General features: G+C 38.9%; 1 protein-coding gene across 9 annotated transcripts in view; it reads right to left on the bottom strand.

Annotated features, from left to right (window-relative positions):
- The window catches only part of peak1 (pseudopodium-enriched atypical kinase 1), a 227,468-nt gene that overhangs the window by 121,730 nt on the left and 89,174 nt on the right, over positions 1-16,564 (bottom strand). For all 9 annotated transcript variants that reach the window (XM_072552934.1, XM_072552931.1, XM_072552935.1 and 6 more), the window contains exon 2: positions 2,392-2,444. The gene's annotated coding sequence lies outside the window, so the exon portion shown is untranslated. The remainder of the gene's footprint in view (positions 1-2,391; positions 2,445-16,564) is intronic.

Here is a 16,564-nt window from a genome sequence, read left to right on the forward strand (position 1 = left end):
TTAATTTTGTTGTTTCTTTTAAAACACTACCTGCTGCCACAGCACCAGAAGAGGAACTTTGCAGTGCTAACAACATTGTTGTTGCCTCCAGTTTACCACCTGTCTCACTGCCCTGCTTATCACCCAGTTCCTGGCTTTGCTCAAGCAGGGATGCAGGTGAGGCAGCAAAAGTCAAGGTGTGGAAACAGGGCAGTGAGAAAGTTGACAGAAGGAGGGAGTAGGAGGTGAATAGGGTGGGAGTGAAACTACAGTGAGGCAGCAAGGGGTTTGGAGAGGGACAGTGATAGATAGACATCTGAACCATTATTCTTTGATGCAGTGATGTCACAAACACTGAAATTCCATGTGTATGAAGTGAAACTGCACTGGCAGCAATACAGCCTTTTAAAATGCTCCTGTGAAGCACCTTGAAATGTTTTATCACATTAAAGATATCATAAGTAGAAATTATTCTCCTGACTTTCATCTTGCTTATATCAATAGTTTCAAGCCGATAGTGTGTTAGTCAATGGCTTTCCTTTATTTGACTGTCATTTACAGTTTCTGCTTTTGAACTCTTCTTTCATCTGACCAATCTCCTACTGATTTTATTTATATCCTAGTTGATGTTTTTTGCCACTTTTCTCTATTTCAAAGGTAGTTACGAGAAAAGTGTTTGAAATAATAATATTCATCTCAGAGAACTAACTTACCTTTCACCCTGCAGGACTTCATTTTCCTCCTTGTTTTGCTTATAATTAATTTTAGCTACTTTGGCACATATTTAAATCTACATTTAATGCTCATGCTTGCTATACATTACTTTAAACAACCCTACAAAGTTTTTTCGAAGGATATTGGGTGTATGGCTGAACAAAGAGACCTTGGACTGCAGGTTCAAAGTTTCTTGAAAGCGGAACTGCAGGTAGACAGGATAGTGAAGGTGGTGTATGTTTGCCTTTATTGGTCAGTGCATTGAGTAAAGGAGTTGGAAAGTCATGTTGCAGCTGTATAAGATATTGGTTCGGCCGTTTTTGGAATACTGCATAAAATTCTGGTCTCCTGCTATAGGAATTATGTTGTGAAACCTGAAAGGGTTCAGGAAAGATTTACAGGATGTTGCCAAGGTTGGAGGGTTTGAACTATAGGGAGATGCTGAATAGGCTGGGGCTATTTTTCCTTGAGTGTCTGAAGTGGAGGGATGACCCTATAGCAGTTTATAAAATCATGAGGGGCATGGATAGGGTGAATAGCCAATTTCTTTTCACTGGGGTAGGGGAGTCCAGAACTGGAGGGCATGAGTTTAATGTGAGAGGAGAAAGATTTAAAAAGGGTACCAAGGGGCAACCTTTTCACGCAGAGGGTGGTACGTGCATGAATGAGCTGTCAGAGGAAGTGGTGGAGCTAGTACAATTAGAACATTTAAAAGGCATCTGGATGGGTGTATGAATACTAAGGGTTCAGAGGGAAATGGGTCAAATACTAGCAAATGGGACTAGATTAATTTAGGATATCTGATCAGCATGGAGAAGTTCGACCAAAGGATCTGTTTCCATGCTGTACAGCTTGAGACATCTATAAATGCTTGCCTATGCTCGTCACTCATGCTTCTGAAGTTACCCCTCATTTTTTCTGACGTTCAAAATTATTTAAGCTGGCTTCTATTCCTTAACATTTCTGGATATCAAATCAAATTTTACCATTGTGGTTTCCGTTCCTACAAGCATTATGACTTTGACCTCCTGTATTACACACAGTATCTGCACTCAGGTAGCTTTGCTGATGCTTAATTTGAGAATGACAACAGCAAATAGAATCAGAGAATCCCTAAAGTGCAGAAAAAGGCCAGTTGGCCTATTGGGTCTATACTGAACATCGAAAGAGCATCCCACCCAGACATACCCTTCCCCCCGCATGGGGTTTATACCATGGCTAAGCCACCAAACCATATCCCCGAAAGCTACAGGGCAAAGCAGCATTTCAAGATCCTTGAATTTCACAGGACTTAGAAAAATGGCCAAGTGTATGAGATTCCACACATTTTGAAACTAACAGATCATGATAAAGGTTGCTGTTGCAGTATCAGGGAAAACATGAAAGTGGTTATCTGGACTCCCGTTTACATAGACATTACTATAGTGCAGTCAAATAAATTTTGAGTATCACTTTACTGCTTTCCAAATGATTTGGAATAATGAGTTGAGAATACAATGTTGTGTTTTCTCCAAAGAGAAAAGAAAATTAAGAAAATGAAAAATTCAAAATGCCTCAAATTACACAAGAGACCAGGTAAAACAAAATCATTAAACATCGCATATCCAAGCTCAGGAGCCTCTAAGCTGCTTAGATCAAAACTCAGATTGGCAACAATCGGTTATTACGTTCTATTTTTAGTAAACTTAAAATACTTACTCTAAATTTTCTTACAGGAAAGTAGTTTCTGGTGGAGATCTTCAGTAATAAATCTATGGAGTGAAAATAGAGTTTTTAGTAAATACATTAAATTACACAGTCACTAAAATTAATGAAATGATAGTGAACTCATTACATATTGTTAAAGGGAATTATATGTATATTTGAGAGAAAACGGATTGTTGGACTACAGGGAAAGTACGTAAGATTGGATTTGGATAGTCTTTCAGAAAGCTAGAGGCGTAATGGACACAATGGCCTCCTCCTTTATTATTATAACACTGTGCAATTCAATCTTAGAACACATTTCACCCAGATTCAATAAAGCCATTGTTCTACAATTCTTCCATCTCACCCATCTCTAGTGAATGTTTTGGTTACAGCGAGGCTTTAGCTTTACCAGCGTCAGTTATTATACGATATTGTTCTTCCTTTGGGAAGAGCTTTTTTTTAAATGAATTTGTTCTTTGGTTTGGATGACAGTAATATGGCTACATTTATTGCCAGTAATTGATAACACTTGTCTGCAAAACTGGTGGTCTGCCATCTTTTTGAATAATAAACGTGGCATTAACAGTAAAATTAATGTGGAGCTGGTCACATGTGGACTCAACTAACTATCTCCTTCACTGAAGAACATTAATGATCCAGTTATATTTTTACAATAATTTGGCAATGTTTCTGCTCACCTTTTCTACTGCCAACCCAGAACCCTACTTAACTTATCAAATTCAGTTTTACATTGTTGTGATTTCAGTTCTAAATCTCTGCACATTGTGCTCATATAACACCATAAGTTCAAAAGGAGTCCAACCCTGCCCTGACTCAATGTCCATGAGTACATAGCCAATTAGAGTCATAGAGTCATAGAGATGTACAACATGGAAATAGACCTTTCGGTCCAACCCGTCCATGCCCACCAGATATCCCAACCCAATCTAGTCCCACCTGCCAGCACCCAGCCCATATCCCTCCAAACCCTTCCTATTCATATACCCATCCAGATGTCTCTTAAATGTTGCAATTGTACCAGCCTTCACCACTTCCTCTGGCAGCTCATTCCAATACATGTACCACCCTCTGCATGAAAAAGTTGCCCCTTAGGTCTCTTTTATATCTTTCCCCTCTCACCCTAAACCTATGCCTTCTAGTTCTGGACTCCCGACCCCAGGGAAAAGACTTTGCCTATTTACCCTATCCATACCCCTCATAATTTTGTAAACCTCTACAAGGTCAACCCTCAGCCTCAGACACTCCAGGGAAAACAGTCCCAGCCTGTTCAGCCTCTCCCTATAGCTCAAATCCTCCAACCCTGGCAACATTCTTGTAACTCTTTTCTGAACCCTTTCAAGTTTCACAACATCTTTCCAATAGGAAGGAGACCAGAATTGCACGCAATATTCCAACAGTGGCCTAACCAATATCCTGTACATACTGAACGAATAATCTTTCTAGTCCCCTTCTCGGCAGAATCAGAGCCATTAGTAGCACCACAATCCCAGCTGAGATCAATTCATTTCACACAGGTCTGAAATAAATTGAGGAAACTTGGTTTCCCAGTTCTCCACTTAATAAAACTGAACAACAAGGGAACCAGGAAATGTAGCTCTGGTTAGGAAAGTAATATGGGTGAGAGTCTGACAGCACCCGTGCAGGGAGAAACAGATTTAATGTTGAGTCCAGTGACCCTTCTTCACCATCGAGTCATTGGACTCAAGACATTAACTCCGTTTCTCTCTCCAGATATGTTGCTAAACCGCCTGAGTTTTTTCAGCAATTTCTATTTTTGTACATTTCCGATCTCCATCATCGACAGTTGCGTGTTTATTTCATAACATTGATGTGAATTTGTTCACTGGGGTGGAAATTTCAAATTTTGATTAGCAAGTTCCATTGATGCAGGAAAAAGTATATGTATTGTATATGTTCTGATTAGCCAGTTTCAAATATCTCCACTTTGTTCCTTATCATACAAAAATGGTTTCAGTAATGTATTAACCACCACTATGGCACAACAGAAAAACAAACAAAAAGCATTGTATGTTTGACACTCGTGATAACATAGGTATTGCTACACAATGTTACCCACGTTCCACTGGGATGAGTGATCATCTACCAAGCATTTAGTTACTTTTTCCTGACAAGAAACCACTATATAAATCCAGTGAAAAACCTATGAAAACTAGCTAACGTAACATTACACAATGAAAGAAGTCGACTCACAGATGTTAATATTCTGGTACACATATGCAAGATGGCTTCTTGGGTCAACTACTGAAGTATACTACCAGATCAGGCACAAGAAATAGTGAGTGCTGTAGAGCATTCAACACCAGTCTCTGTGGCAAATGTATAATAATTGATTATAATGGTAGTCACTCAGTTTAGCTTAACTTTCATAGATTCTCTATCCAAATGGTTTCCATGAGTAAAAGTCCAGAATTAGGACATTCCATAAATTGACTCATGCCAAGTAACTTTGAGCTGATGGTGAGCCAAGGAAAAAGTCTTTTGTCTTTTGATTTCCCTTCCTCTAGGTGGGAAGATTCCTGGTTTCCATCCAGTGGCCTGGCTGAGAACAGGAACCCAATGTCGGGAAATCATAGAAATGAGTCTGCTTCCTACCACTCCAGTTTTAGCTACTGAAACTAGACTAATTCAAATGGCAACTGTACAGCAAAAGATAGAATTGGCCCATAAACATTACAAGAATAAAAATTCGATCTCCAACTTGCACTGAACTAATTAATCCCAGCAGGGCAATGGTAGGAACGTCCAAATGAGCCTCAGCACTCCTGGACAGAGAGGGGTGATGTTTGTTTTCAAACACTGCACTTCTAAACGGCAACCCTTATATACACACACCGCACACACACACTATGATAAAGATGTAAATATCAATTTTCACATTATTTGCAACTAATGTTCTCAAATAAATAACACTCAAGTGATAAGAAAACAAAAATCAGGCGTGCCTTAAGGGACCAACCAGAACGATGATAATATTAAATATTAATGAAGCTTCAAGCCAAAGTGCTTTAAAGCCGACCTGTCTGTATGATAAATCTTCTAATATTAAGCGGGTGAGAAGATTCCCTTCTTCCAAAATGATTCAGTTGGAATTTTAAAACTAAAATGTTACAAATATAGTAGGATTCCTGATGAAGGGCTTTTGCCCGAAACATCAATTCTCCTGCTCCTCAGATGCTGCCTGACCCCGCTGTGCTTTTCCAGCATCACACTCTCAACTCTGATCTCCAGCAATTGCAGTCCTCACTTTCGCCTTGTATTGTCATCTGATGTTAGACTTTTGTTTAAAAACCACACTCACATTTCTGATACTGATACTCATCGATTTGTATTTACATGTCAAATTCTATGAATCATTAAACATAACAATTCCAGATCTAAAAATAAACTTGTATGAAAAGTTACTTTTAAACGCTAATTACAAGTACTAAAAGTCTGGACAAATTACCATATGATCAGAATCGGTGTCACAATTCACAGCTTTACGGCATTGAAAGTGACTGATTTAAAATACCAATTATAATCAGATGACTGAATCAACAATGATAGGCTAATCCGCTGGATTTCCTGAGCAAAAGGGACTGTAACACACAGAAAAAGGAAATGTAAAGCAGCTGGTGCCAGGCAGCCTTATGTTCATGAATCATGACTGTTGTTTAAAAAGTTCAATCCATGATGTTACATGCTTTTGTACGTAAATCCAACTATATCAATCAATGCTGTGAACTTAAGGTTACAGGAAACAAATTTATTTCTCAGAACAATAGATGCAATAGAGGCTTGACTGTACATTTAACTACAACGCCTGCAGAAACTAGGAATCATCAAGAATCATCAGTTTATCAGCAAAGTGGAGCACATTCAAAGAAACTACAAGTAAATTAGATGGACACATTTTGTAATGAGTGAGAAGCAATATATACAAAATGGCATAATTTTAAAAGAAATACAGAAACAGAGACTTGGACTCATATACAAAGTCACTTAAAAGTGCAGAACTTGGATATTGCTGAAAAAGAAAGGCATGCCATTCAAGTTGTTTCCACCTAGCACTCATCATGACAAATAAGAAAGCCAAATTTTAAAGGGAGCAACAATTTATACTGCATGAGAAAAGGGCACTAATTGGTTGACAAGTCAACTCTGATTCATTGAAGTGCTGCAACTAACAACTATTTTCCCTCTTGTTCTTGCTCAAAATCTTTCAAAATGGGAAGTTGTTAAAAAAAAAGATGGAATCCTAACCCTTCCGTTTTACAGAGACCGGAGCACAAAAGGAAAAAACCAACATTAAACATTTAGAAATCACTGGCTAGGCTTCAGGCATAGTGTGTCCAATTCAAGGCATCACATTTTAGGAAGGATGTGGATGCAAACTTTTATGCAGTTGATAATCAAGCTCACTCATCCCTAAGATAAGTAGACAAACAAGAGGACGGAAGAACACAACAAGCCAGGCAACATCAGGAAGTGGAGAAATCAACATTTCAGGTGTAACCCTTCTTCCGGTGGGTGTAAGGGGAGCTGCAGATAAAGGGTGTGGTGGGGGTAGGGTGGGAAGGTGGGGATAAGTGAACACAGGTAGAAGGTACGACCTGCTCTGTCGATGGGAGGAAATGAATCCAGTTGGTGGCTAGAAGGAAGGGCTGATGAGAAGAATGGAAGGGAGGGAGGAGGAGCTGAAGAGGGACTGTTCTACATAGCTGACAAAGAGGCAGGTGTAACTGGGGCCCATCGAAGTGCCCATGGCCACTCTCTGGATTTGGAGGAAATGGGAGAAGTTAAAGGAAAAGTTATTAAGGGTGAGGACTACGGGATGGCCATGGACCCTTGGATGGGGCCCAGCTACACCGGTCTCTTTGTCAGCTACTTTGAACAGTCCCTCTTTAGTACTACATAGACACTGTGCCCCAGCTCTTTTGCCGTTACGTCAATGACTGCATCTATGCAGCATCCTGAACCCAGGCTAAACTGGAGCAGTTCATCAACTTTACCCACAACTTCCACCCTGCCCTCAAATTCACTTGGTCCATCTTGGACATCTCCCTCCCCTTTCTCAACCTCTCCATTTCTATCTCCGGTGACAGTCTCCAGATGGACATTTATCATAAACCCACAGACTCTCTCAACTATCTGGACTACACCTCCTCGCACCCAGGATCATGCAAGAAATCCATTCCATTCTCCCAATTCCTTTGTCTCCCCCGTATCTGCTCAGACAAGGGGATATTCAACTTCCAAGCATCCCAGTTGTCCACCTATTTTGAACAAAGTGCTTCCCCACTTCTCATCTAGATAACCCACCACCACACTGCCTCCATTCCCCATTCTATTGCTCTAACTCCCCTTCCCCAAATGCGATAAAGACTGGGTCGCCCTTGTCTTCACCTACCACCCCACCAACACATCCAACACATCATCCTTAAACACTTTCTCCAACTAGACCTCACCACCAAGAACATTTTCCCATTCGCACCCCTCTCCACCTTCCGCAAGGACTGTTCCCTTTGCCAATCCTTGGTTGGCCAACTCTCCCCACCAACCCTCTCCCCTACCCCCAAACTCCCAGGTACTTTTCCCTGAACAGGAAAGATGAAAAACCTGCCTCTCCTCCAACCTAATGTACTGCATCAGGTGCTCCCACTGTGGTCTTCTCTACATCAAGGATTCCAAACGTAAACGAGGGAATGAATTGCTAAGCATCTCAGCCAGGCCCGCAGGGGCCGACCTGACCTCCCAGTCACCGCCAATTTTAATCCCCTTCCCATTCCCTTTCTGACATCATCATCTTTAGCCTCCTCCTTTGTGACAAAGAATCAAACCGCACATTTGAGGAACAACACCTCATCTTCTGCCTGAGCAGACTCTAACTGCCCAAAGGATTCCATTTTGGGAAAGCAAATCTTAGCAGGACTTTATAACTTGATAGTAAGGTCCTGGGAGTATTCACCTCTACCTGTATTCACCTATCCGCACCCTGCCACACCACCCCCTTTATCTGCAGTTCCCCTTACACACACCTCCAGTCCTGAAGGGTTACACCCAAAACGTTGACTTCTCTGATGCTGCCTGGCTTGCTGTGTTCTTCCAGCTTCCTACTTCTCTACCTTGGATTTCAACATTTGCAGTTTTATTTGTCTCTAACCAAGTGTTTAGAAATTAGAGCAGTTAGAATTTCTCTCTTTAGAGGCAAGGAGATTAATGGCAATCTTTTGAAGATGTGTTCAAAAGAAGAATCTTGGTAGAGGGAGAAAATGTTTCCATTGGCAGGGGTCACACATTTAAGATATGTGGCAAAAGAACCAGAGGAGAGATGAATAGATTCATTTTAAATGCAAAGTGTTTGAGCAATTTGGATGCACTGCTGAAATGATGGTGAATGCAGATGCTGCAGTCTCTTTCAAAAGGAACTGCAGACACATGTAATTGTAAATGGAGGAAGGTGATTAGGGAAAAAAGACCTGAGAGCTTGACGAATTGAATAGCACTCACAAAGAGCTAGAACAGGTACAATAGGAATTCTCCTGTACTGTATGATTTTACAATACAAATATTTATAATAATTGGAAAGGGATCTCAGTTCCATTAATTATAATATAAAGCACCACTATAATGTTAGAAGAATTCAGATGTGGAGCGGATTGCATCGCACAAATTGTAGCAAAAAGTCACAATAGTATTTGTACCATGGTATGATGAATGACAAGTCATCATTTGGTCTATCATGCCTGTGTCAGTTCTTTTGTAGAATTTTCTAATCAGTCCCACTTCTCTGCTCTTTCTTCAAAATTCTTTTTTTAAAATCTTCCTATAATTCCTCTATAAATGTTTTTAAAAATCAATCTGCTCTACCAGTCTTTCAGACAGTACTTGCAGAACACAACAGCTCACTTTTATTCCCCCTTCTGGTTCTTTTACCAATTGACCTTTGGTTATCAACCTGTCAGGCTCTGTTCTAATTCTAAAAGCATATATTTTCTAACCTGATAATTTCAATATATATAATGGAAGAACTCCAATCGATGCTTTCACTAAAAGGTACAGAGCAAATGACAATCATTTCTTAAATGCAAACCGAATTACTGCTGTTGTAATTCTCTCTTCTGACGTTACTTATAATCTCTCAACCCTCTGTGGACAGCATGGTGGCTCAGTGGTTAGCAATGCTTCCTCATAGCACCAGGGATCTGGGTTAAATCCCACCTTTAGGAGACTGATGTGTGTGGAGTTTGCACATTGCCTCTGTGGGTTTCCTCCGGTCGCTCCAGTTTCCGCCCACAGTCCAAATATGTGCAAGCTAGGTGGATTGGCCATACTAAAATTGCCCACACTGGCCAGGGATATGCAGGGTTATGGGGATTGGGAGGTCTAAATGGGATGCTCAGAGGGTCAGTGTGGATTTGATCGGCCGAATAGCCTGTTTTCACATTGTTGGCATTCTATGATTCTTCTCCCGCTTCCACAAAATGCAGCCATTTATCATATGAACTATGATTCCACAGTTGGCAGTAAACCTTCCATCCATGACCCAGGTATCTTCTGAACAGTCTTACCTTTTTTGTACACTCACTCATGCATTTAAAATAGTCTTCAAGAACAAGGTTTGTGACTGATTATATCCCTCTGTCCATCCCTAATCCAGGAAAATGGAGATCAAAGCAGAGTTTCCTCATCATCCAATTTACCACTACTCAGCAATTTGAAATAGAATTTTGCTGATCTATATGGCTAAGCATCACACCATGATATCATTGAGGTAAGCATACAAAGCAAACCAGGTGTTCAACAGCCTGTATATCAGTCACACGCAAAATTTAAGAAATGTTGTAGCCTAAGTTTATATTTACATTAATGATGTCACAAATTTTAAAACAGAACCATTTTATTGACAACTATCCCTTCCAGCTGATAGCACATTAATTTCTCAACTCTTTGCTAATGTGTTAAAATTATGTAACATTTTGCCAACTGATCTTGGGAAAGAGGGTTGCCAGCCTATGCCACAAACAAGCTGTGAATAAACCACAGGACTTTGTATAAAAATGTTTAATATTCAAGTTTTTGTAAAGAACAATGATCAAATGGATTGCAGACTTAATACATTCCAGCTAGTTCTTTAAATACAAAATTGTGCAAGTTCATAGAATGTGACATGATCCATGCAATAATGTTTAAGGAAGAACCCCAGGTTTATAAGGAGTTAATTGCAATAGATGTCCTGGTTAAAGCTGCAATTAAATATTCTACTTCATGCAAGTATAATGCATTTTCGAATAGCCCTGACACTAATATTTATGGGGTAAAAACAATGACTGCAGATGCTGAAAACCAAATACTGGATTAGTGGTGCTGGAAGAGCACAGCAGTTCAGGCAGCATCCAACGAGCAGTGAAATCGACGTTTCGGGCAAAAGCCCTTCATCAGGAATAAAGGCAGTGAGCCTGCAGCATAGAGAGATAAGCTAGAGGAGGGTGGGGGTGGGGAGAGAGTAGCATAGAGTACAATGGGTGAGTGGGGGAGGAGATGAAGGTGATAGGTCAAGGAGGAGAGGGTGGAAAAGAAGATAGGCAGGTCGGACAAGTCAAGGAGACAGTAACTGAGCTGGAAGTTTGAAACTAGGATGAGGTGGGGGAAGGGGAAATGAGGAAGCTGTTGAAGTCCACATTGATGCCCTGGGGTTGAAGTGTTCCAAGGCGGAAGATGAGGCGTTCTTCCTTCAGGCATCTGGTGGTGAGGGAGCGGCGGTGAAGGAGGCCCAGGACCTCCATGTCCTCGGCAGAGTGGGAGGGGGAGTTGAAATGTTGGGCCACGGGGCGGTTTGGTTGATTGGTGCAGGTAACTAATATTTATGGTTATTGCCAAAAGAAAACTTAGCCAGAAGTTTTGAGCATACCTTGTACTCAGATTATTTCGCATAAATCTACAACAGGAAGTGAATTATTAGTGACAACATAATGGAGAACATTTAATCAGACACTATACCTAACTGGAGTCACAATAGCTTCTTCACGCTCAATTCTTTATGAGCAACATAAAAAGCAGGTAAATTTTCTATTACTTCTAGGATATATTTTAATCATCAAAAGGACAGGTTCCCAACTAATCAACAAAATTCTTGAATCACAAGAGAATTAGAAGCAGTAGGTAGTTGACCCCCTTTTCACCATTCAGTAGCTGATCTGAAGGTGGCCTTAAATTCATTTTCATGTCTGGACACCTAACCCCATAACTCTTCACTTTCTTATAGATCAAAAATCTGTCTAATTCATCCTTGAATATATTCAATTAGCCAGTTCTCTGATGTATAGAACTCCAAAGGTTAACAACTCAGAGAGAAATGTTTCTTTCTTTCTGCCTTAAATGGGCTTAGTCTTATTTTGAAATGGTGTCCCCACTTCTAGATTCTGAGGGGAAATATCCTCTCATCATCTATTTTCAAGACCCCTGAGAATCCAATGTTCAATAAGATCACTTCTCCATTTGAATGAGTTAAGCCCCAACCTTTCCTTCAATTCATCCCAAGATCAGCCAATCGATCCTTCTCTGAACTGCCGCCATTGCAATGAACTCTAACTCAAAATCTCAAAATTATTTGGATTTCTCATAAATTTATTAACTACAATAAAAAAGTTATCCTGGAACCTCAGGAAAATAGACTATGCTGAAACTTTAATTTCCATACAAACTAATAGTGTGCAGGAGTTGAAGATGCATGGTCAACAATGAAGATGCATATCTTTGTCACACAGTACCGGTGAATATAGGTAATATTTTGCTTCAATTTTTTTTAAATTTAGCCTTCAAAAGTTCACTATGTATTATTTTTAAAAATTGATAGAACTGTGACCTGTTCCAGCTTCAAAAAGACAATAGCTCATTTTCATGGAGCTGTGGTCATTTAAAAATTGCAGGCACTAGCAATTTTCACAGTGCAGGTGGCAAGTCCCTTCTCTGCACTCCCAAACTGGTCACTCAATTTCAGAGACAGACATTTGAAATTTTCATGGACTTGGGCCAGTATCTCAATGACACATGCTTCACAGCCTTTCAGCGGAGTGTGACCATAAAATGGATTCGGAAGCTAATCAAGGTCTTACCAATGAAACAAAAACATTGTTGGAAAAGCTCAGCATGTCTGGCAGTCTATGTGGAGAGAAATCAGAGTAAACATTTTAGATCCAGTGACCCTTCCTCAGGACAATTAGCAACAAACTCTCCTTTTCCTCCATCGTCCTTCTACGTAACTCATTCAGCATGCGCTATGTACAAAACCGATGGCCATATAATAACAAAGAGAGCTGTTGAAAGCTGAAGAAGAAAATCAAAGGGCTGAAAGACATACATTGGTGGGGCCCTTTATATCAAAGAGTTTGCCAGGCTGGGAAAATTCTTGACTTGACCAGCCACCTCAGTAACAAAAACATAACCTTTTAAATTTTACATGTTCACAGGAATCCATTTATCTTTAAGGTTTTTTTAAACCCCTGTGGGCAATGACACATATAAAGAAAAGAAAACATTGCGCAGAAGTCACAAACGTTCATTTCCTTTCACTCATTTAGGTAAGTATGCTTAATATAAAATCACTTTTAGTCTGGCAGTCGTACAGGCAATTCTCAACATTGATGCATTTTGGGACTGACAAAATAATAATTTGCCTAAGTTAGTTTTTGGATTACTGCTCAAAAAGTTGTCACCTAAAAACCTGCATTCACTTCCACAATTCAATTTGATGTTCAAATTGCAAAAGAACACTGTACTGGTCTTTTCACTTATACAGCAGTGTCCAACTTCTATTTTCCTGTTAATAACCCAAAAGGAAAAGAAAGTGGTCCTTGCACCTTAAAAACTATTATGCCCCACAAATAACCCAAACCTAAAGGAAGGATACACACAGCTGTTGGTGTGCCACCTGCTTAATATATGTAGGCTGCATATTACAAGTTCATAATGCTCAGCTTACTGTCCTTCCCTTGTGGGCTACTGTGACTTGTGGGCAAAAGAATAATCATACATGCACAAGTTTCTGTCCTGTCATAGGTACTATGTAATATCCCCTCAATCTAAATCAGACCATTTTCTCACCACCTCAAGTTCCAGTATATGCAATCTCAAAAACAATTCTGAAACTCAAATTCAATATTCATGGTAAATATCATTATAATAATCATGTTGAAATTACAAAGCACCTGCCTAGCCAGGTACCGTAAATATTAGCGAACCAAACAACTACTGTGCAATAACCCTGTAGCAATTTTGAGTGTGATTAATCTTCAAAATATATGCAATTGAAATTGCTTCAAATTCCTGGAATTTCAGTACAGGGTACTCTGTTTCTTCGCATATGCATTCACAATTAACTGATTTCCAAGCTTCACAACCTGTTGATTTTCAGTAATTTATTTATAAAGTACATATTGGTTTTATTTGTTGGATCAGCATTATGATATTAGACAACTATCCATGGTCAATTCCAAAAATTAAATGAAAAGTAATCATTTTTCTTTCTGTAGGATGAGTCCAAATTGAAAAACCCAAACACAACAAAACTGCTTTTTAGAGATGATTATCTTTGTAGCAGGTGACCTCAGAATAGTTAGTATTCTAGACACCATCACGAGGTACATGGGTGTTGACTTGCTGACATTGACTTCTCAGATATTTCTGGAAGTTTATTGCCAAGTCCAGTCAGATGGTTAAGCATCAACAAGATGGCTGCCAAGTTTGTTGACTGATTGTCTAAATTTGTTTTTAAAATTTGGTTTGGGACAAAGAAGTATCTTTAACGAGTATGAATAGATTTGTCATATTTGATGATTTGGTCCAAATATAGATGATATATTTAAGTGTGTAGATATCTTAAATTCTCTCTACCCCATTTGATTTTATAAACCCAGTTTATTTAATGTGCAGTAATGCAGGGTTAAATGCTTAATTTATTATTCCATACACAAAACACAGCAAAAAGTAGAGATGATTAATAGTTTTCAGATTTATAGAAGCAAAAGCACTAATCGAGTAGTGTTTACCTACTAGAAAGAGAGCATTTCAGCACCTTCCTTCTCTAGAGTTTAACCAATGCAACTGTAATGTATCCATATAGGCTCACAGCATTTTCCAAATAAAAATGCAACCTTCATTATTTATGATTTTTTAAAAGGTTTTCTCCCCTCCTCCTATCCTTACTGGTTGTTGTGGTCCTTACAAATTCAGGCTCAGAAACAGAGGAAGTGGAGGAGATACACTCCATTGTTTAAAAAGGGGATCAGTTAGTTCAGTTAGCTGGATGGCCAGTTTGCAATGTGGAATCATGCCAACAACAGAGGTTCAACTCCCACAATGGCTGAGGTTACCAAGAAGACTCTCCTTCTCAACTTCTTCCCTCGCCTGAGGCATGGTGACTCTCAGGTTAAACAATCACCAGTCTCCTCTCTAATGAGAATGCAGACCTATAGTCCAGTATGACTTTGGCAACTTTACCTATCTTTAAAATAGTGGCTTCAGTATATTTCCTCAGCTTGCCACCACCTTCTTCAACCTCACCCAGAAAGCTATTGTTCACACCAGAGCCTAGACAAGGAATATCTATCCAAAGTAGAGGTCATTGGAAGAGAGTTTGCAACAGGAATGTACAGACACTTGCCAACCATGGGTAAATTTGGGGTAATCAAAAACAAGACTGATTTTCCCCTTTCTCAGTCCAACTATACTGAAGCTAAAAAAACACCAGAGTTTAGCTATATTAGGAACAGGAATCTTCTAATCTGGCTGACTAACACTAAACTACCAACTGAGAAATTGGGGAAGGTACTTCAGATACAAGGTCAAGCTTTTTCCCAGAATACTGTTAAAACAACATAAAGTAAATTAAACCGAAGACTAAGTCAAAAATAAAATCAAAGCAACATCACTAACATTTAAAGTGGCTAATACAATCACAAGGTGTAGTTGTTATGCTTAAAATGAATATTGGAAATTCACTGTTTTGAGTGAAGTATTACCAAAAGGTATCACAGCAGCATTTAGTTCATTGCACTCAGAATTTGCCATGGAAATACTGATCAGATTGAACACCTATAAGTTCAATTGTGCAGTTCTAAATTATGGTATTAAGATTATACTCACTACCTGCCCTTTAAAGGATCCTAGGAAAAACAAGGGAAAGCAAATTATCTTCACATTGATTTTAAAAAGTTCTCTTGGATGAATTGCATTTCTCATTACGAATTAAATTAATTTTTACAATGTTACTCAGCATCATTACATAAATTGCTTTAAAACTGTCCATAAATATTCAACATTCTGAAGGTTATTTTATATCAGGTATCTGCCACTTAGAGAAACTAAAACATCAGTAAAAGATTTAGACTGCATTTAAAGTTAATTGGTAACAGACAACATTAAAAGGCAGCAAGTGCAATTGCTTTGGGACAGTGAGAAATCAAATTGCTCTAGTATTTATGCTTGCATGATTTATTTACACCAATATCAAAAGCATCTCTAAATTTGTATTTCTTCCTATTCCACAAAGCAGCTTTGAACTTTTTAATAAATTGAATTATAACAGATGAGATTTATGGAGAATAGCAAAATTAATTCAGTGAAACCACAACATGCATCTATACACAATAAGTGGTTTCAGACAAACATGAGTTGCAATCCTGTAGATTTTCCCAAGTTTTTAAAACATGCAGTGCAGGTTTTAAAACATGCCGACAAAGGAAATTAACTGTTTGATGTTTGTTTTTCTGCTCTGCAATACAGAAAATAAACAGTAAATTAACATTCTAGTCTTTTAAAAAATTAGTGCTCAGCTCTATTCTAAATTCAAGAAAAATAGGATACTTTCAATAAAAAACAAAGCTAGTTCAGTACATACACCTCACTGTCTGCAAAAAACAAATGTAACATGAATGTACGGCATCAGCTTGAAAGCATAATTAAAACGTTTCATTCTATTACTAATATTCAGTTTTGGATCAACACATTTTTAAATAAAAATTAGGATCACAGTAAATGATGAGATTAAATGAAAAGATCTTCTGAAAATCCATAATGGTGTAATGAGCCATTAGACGTTGATCCCCAGCTTCATCATGGACCTAGACTCTCAAAATGACCACATACAAGATAGCACTCTAGA

This window comes from Chiloscyllium punctatum, chromosome 33 (assembly GCF_047496795.1).
Source record: "Chiloscyllium punctatum isolate Juve2018m chromosome 33, sChiPun1.3, whole genome shotgun sequence".
NCBI lineage: Eukaryota > Metazoa > Chordata > Chondrichthyes > Orectolobiformes > Hemiscylliidae > Chiloscyllium > Chiloscyllium punctatum.